Here is a 6,000-nt window from a genome sequence, read left to right as displayed (position 1 = left end):
GAATGGAAATTGCGCTAAAACATTCTTACAATGCAGGGGAGATTACTTACTTAAAACTGCTACTTAAACTTTTGAAAAATAATGTATGTGTTGATAACTTAAACTATATGGTAGTTTTATTTAAAAATAAAAATCAATGTGTTTTTAAAACCTTCTAAGGAAATCAACTACATATATGTTTTCAAATGTATAGAAATATTTTTAAACATGGTTTTATACCGAATTTAGACACATGAGTTTTATCTTTTTTATAAATTGTTTTATTTTTAGAGTGTTACGACCGTGTCATAATTAAGTACGTTTAAAACATGTAATTTTGGCTCCCATTGTAATGGGACAACTATTCAAATTAAATGTAATCTATAGTTTTAGGTACGTAAAGTCGCCCACGACTAGTATTGCGAAAAATTGGTGACTCCTTAAATTTAATAATAATTTCACATTTTGGGGAGGATTTATGTTTTGAAAAACACAAACATGTTTCCTTTTTACTTTCTCGTATATACGAAGTATAGAGAAAGTCTTGTAATCGTGCAAAAAAAAAAAATCGAGATTTTTGCAAATCTCGACGTTTTGCATCTCACTGATACGGAAAAACATAATTTTGCAATCTTGTCCGTATGTCTGTGTGTCTGTGTGTGTGTGTGTGTGTGTGTCCGTGTGTAAACACGATAACTTGAGTACCGTTACAGCTAGGTTGATGAAATTTCATATATAAGTATTTAATCAAAATCGTAGATCCGTATCAACTTTTGAGCGATTTCCGATAACCGGAAGTTGTACTTTTCCTACTTTGAATTTTTCAAAAGCCTATAACTTGAGTACTATTTCAGATAGATAAATGAAATTTCATACGTAAGTAAAAGATCTAATTCTCTACCTTATATTAAATTTTGAGTCATTTCCGTTGACTGGAAGTAGTACTTTACGCTACTTCCGATTTCTCAAAAAACTAATGTAAATTTTAAAAGTAATAATAATATTGCGCACTATTATGCGCTTTTTTATTTCGCGTTCACTTGGTGTGCAATTAATTTGTCTACGAGATTTTATTCTATTTTTAAAACTTTAAGTATTTAAAATGGATTAAAAATCATGTCTATAGCCCGAGTTCCCATTCCCTGTTATCTTATATAAGAATATTCGAGAAAGTTTAGGGGAGATCACTCCCGGTTTATTTCATTTATGTATGTTTTTAAACAATCGAATTAAAACTTTTCAGTAATAAATGAAGACTAGCGATGTTTCCAACAGATGCAACCATGTTCATTTACTATAGCAGCCATCTTGTTCAAGTTTTTTTTTTTTGTAAACTTATAGCGCTAGATTCAAGGGAAGCCACTATATTTTACAAATAGCTGCTGTTTATATAGCAAATCTTGCTCGCAAACTCTGCTGTTTAAAGTTAATTTCTTGCCTATATTGATATATTTAGCCATTGATTTAGGTTTATTATTGATTTATCTATATTTTTGACACAAATATATCACAATTTACTTCAATTAAAGCCTTGACAATGAGGTAACTTTTTCGTACATTACTAGCCGCGGGCTACATTTTATCTACATTTTATATATTAGATTATTTGAACCAAGCTGTGACTATTACAGTTCATAGCTTGTGTTCAGCGTTTCCCATTAATTTATGCAGGGATACTAAGACTTTTATTTTTTTTTTTAATGTATTAAACTTTTTTTTTTTACTTTTATAAAACTTTTTTTTATAGACAAGGAAAATATTTTTTACAGGTAGTTTCTATACTAAAATTAGTGTGTTTTCCTACATCCTGTTTACGTGATTAAAATAATTTACACAATATTTTACGTTGAATTTTTTTTCCCGAGATCGGTCTCATACAATCAGTCGTGTTTGTAACACACAGTAACAAGTAGTTATATTGTTATATTTTAGATATTCTGATTTTCTTCATCTCCCTCCCCCCTCCTTTCCACATAATAACCACTAATGAAGAAATCAGAATAATTAAACTATAACAAAATAACTACTTGTTACTCTGTGTTACAAACACGACTGATTGTATGAGACTGATCTCGGGAAAAATATTCAACGTAAAATATTTTGTGAATTATTTAATTACGTAAACGGGATGTCAATAAAAAAAGTAGAAAAAAATGGAAAAAAAAGGTTTGATACATTCACAAAATAAAAAAAAATATGAGTATCCTGGATAATTATTAATGAGAAACACTGTACACAAGTTATGTAATAGTCACAGCTTAGTTTAAATAATCTAATATATAAAATGTGGATACACTACTTCTATTCTATTTTCATTTTTTTGCGGAAAGTTCAACTATATATATATATATATATATATATATATATATATATATATATATATATATATATATATATATATATATAGACTGTTTTCTAATCATATTCAACAACAATTTAGGTTAGAACTAAAAGTTAAAATCCTGAATAACATTGAACCTTCTATCTCCGTAGTATTAAACTTCGTCACAGATCTACCGTACATGGCCGCGTCTTCCTGAATTTACAATTTAATTTGAATTGTTGTCCCATTAGCATGGGAGCCAAAATTACACGCTCTAAACTTTCTCAGATATGACACGGATGTAACTGACTCTTAAATAAAACAATTTATAAAAAATAAATAAAACTCATGTGTCTATATTCAGTATAAAACCATGTTTTAAATTATTTCTATATATTTAAAACAATGTAGTCTTTTTCCTAATTAAATTTAAAAAACAAATTTATTTTTATTTTTGAATAAAACTAACATATCGTTTAAGTTATCTACATATAGGCCTACATTATTTTTCAGAAGTTTAAATTGCAGTTTTAAGTAAGTAATTTCCTCTGCGATGTAAGAATATATATATATATATATATATATATATATATATATACGAAAAAGTTACCTCATTGTCAAGGCTAATACCAGAGGAGACAATCCACTACTCTTAGGTCACCACCAATAATATAAAGAAAAAAGAACATTCTCGTAATTACGTTCTCCTTTTAGACAAGAAAGTACATCGTGAAGATAAAGTAGAGTTTATGTGTTTCTCGACCACAATATATTTAGATATACCCGGTTAACTCTTATTAAAAAAAAATCCTACACACACCACTGTCAGTGGGGTACACTGAGACTCGTATAGTTAAAAAAAGGGGACGATATATTTGAAGTCGAATAAATTTCGACTAACTGAACAGAAAACCAAATACATTTCCATAGCCTTAAGCGGGCAATACACCCACACTCCCAAACCTAACGTTATTCGTAGGTGTCGTTTTAAAACACATGAATGGAAGTTTATAACGACTTTATAATTTTGACCGTTTACAACGACGCTATAATTGTGACAGTTTATAACTATCTTATAATTATTTCAATGAATAACTTGATAAAAAATTATAGTTGTCTTAGTTTTTCTAACTCATAGAAGCCGGCATCGACGGTAGATAAAATATGTATCTACACCGTATTAAATAATACTGTATTCCAATCGCGGGATGTTCTTTATGCTTCTTCTATACCTGGAATATATTTAAATCAACTAAGTACTCGAGTACCACGCGAAGACACGGGCAGAATGCACATGTTAACCTGCAATATGATAAACTACATAGTGAAGGGCGGTTGACTAGGGGTCAATTCAAAGAACACGGACTTTAACTCATTCTGTCCCTTCAGCCATACCCTTTCACGACAGAACTGAAACCTTCTTTACTGTAATATTGACCCTTAAGCAGTTTAAAAGGTATCATACACTTTAGATAACCGCACGTCTTTTTACCTGTAAGTACATCAAAATTGTGATATTTTATAAATATCCAATGAATGCAGCTGTTTAAAACGAGGCCGTTATTGTTTACCGGTTTTTAAAACTTATTGAGCGAAAGGCCAGACGTATGTACAGTGGTTTAAACAACGGGCCCATCGACTCTATAGATATTATGACTATCGTCTAGAGTTTTTGTATTACGATACAGTACAGATCTTTAGCCTCACAAGGTGGACCCCATCACATGACATCAGTGGACATTTAACCGGTAACTTACACCACTTCCAGTTACCGAAAATCTCCCAAAACTTGATAGAAACATGTATATATGAGCTAATACTTACACACACATATTTCGTCCACCTAACTGATATAGGTTTGAAAAACTGATTGTTTACTTACAAAGTGTCTAAGCATTCTGTCAAAACATCATTTGCTCAGTTGAAATAATGATTATTTAAGACAATGTTTAATCCATTTATAAAATGTTTATCTTTCTTTTTTTCCCCTTTTTTTTTAAAAAAGCAGCGGCAAGCACAAGTTAACTTGGCTTGGACAAAATGCATTACTTCCCCTATGTTAAATATTTTAATTTAAAAAACCTAACGAGGGAGACAACTTTTAGCAATGGCTTGTAAAAAATATATGCATATCTAATTAATACAACGGTCAATAAACATTTACAACTAGTGTAGAAAATCATTACATTTTTTAAATTTAAATGAAACTTTTATTAGTTTCTAAACGTTTTAAATATGTAATATAACTTAATGTTACATTATAAATTACAAACACTAGATCATTTTTTTTCTAAATACTTATGATAATTTGTGCACTTCACTAAACAAGTAGTAGAAATTAATTGTATTAAACAGCTATTTCTGGCTCCCTTGAAAAAGGGAAATTAAACTATAGTTAATGTATTTTGGTGTGGACGACAGACCACAAATCCTACGTCCAGTTGTCCCCTTTGGTAACCCTCAAAACGGCGAAGGCCTGTTCTGGTTGGCCTACAGAAAATATTATTTCCACTAATATGTTTTTGTTCAAGTGTCGTCTATGTCCACTGTGTTAGCGTTAGAAAGTTGTATGATGATACATAGGTTGGATTGTCTCCCCTCTTGTTGAGGGTTTTATTGAGCGCATTTATTCAGTTAAAACGGTACATGCTACTGCTGGTCTAGATGAAAACGTAGTTAGAACCACTGAACAAGATGTGAGAAAGGATGAGGAATGTGTAACAATTAGTGGACAGCAATGGCGTCCTTACAGCCGGTAACAATCTTTACATTACACTGGTATTAAAACTAATAAATAACCCCGTTGTTCAAATTTTATTATGTACGGGCAGGTAACGTAATCAAATGGTTCCACGTTTAAAACATAGTCATCTGTATAGATTAGGTAGTACAACTTTAGGCGATAGGCAAGTCATCTGTATAGATTAGGTAGTACAACATTAGGCAATAGGCACGTCATTTGTATATATTAGGTTGTACGTTTGGCAATAGGCAAGTCATCTGTATAGATTAGGTAGTACAACATTAGGCAATAGGCAAGTAATCTGTATTGATAAGTTTGTACAACATTAGGTAATAGACAAGTCATATGTATAGATTAGGTAGTACAACATTAGGCATTAATCAAGTCATCTGTATAGATTAGGTACAACTTTAGACAATAGACAAATCATCTGTATAGATTAGGTAGTACAACATTAGGCAATAATCAAGTCATCTGTATAGATTAGGTACAACAAAATTAGGCAATAATCAAGTCATCTGTAATGATTAGGTAGTAAAACATTAGGCAATAGGCAATTCATATGTATAGATTAGGTAATACAACATTAGACAATAGGCAAGTCATATGTATAGATTAGGTTGTACAACATTAGGCAATAGGCAAGTCATATGTATAGATTAGGTTGTACAACATTAGGCAATAGGCAACCAATCTGTATAGAGAAACACGAGCACATTTAAAAACTTTCAGCGTCAAACGGAAAACAAAATGTGACATGAAATGGAACATATAGGAAATATTCTAAGGACTGAAAAGCACACACAATACTAATAACATCATCGATACTTGATAATAAAGACACAAGCATTACCACCTAATTAATTTCTCTAATCTTAAATAAGTCTCTGCCTGCAGAGTTTCTTTCATGCATCTTATGTTTTTCAATGTAGTTGGCATACATAGTTTTGTCAGC

The sequence above is a fragment of the Physella acuta genome, unplaced genomic scaffold (assembly GCF_028476545.2).
Source record: "Physella acuta isolate Inbredline_101_S28 unplaced genomic scaffold, ASM2847654v3 ptg000521l, whole genome shotgun sequence".
Classification (NCBI taxonomy): domain Eukaryota; kingdom Metazoa; phylum Mollusca; class Gastropoda; family Physidae; genus Physella; species Physella acuta.
The sequence above is the reverse complement of the archived record's forward strand: the minus strand, read 5'-3'. Positions refer to the sequence as shown.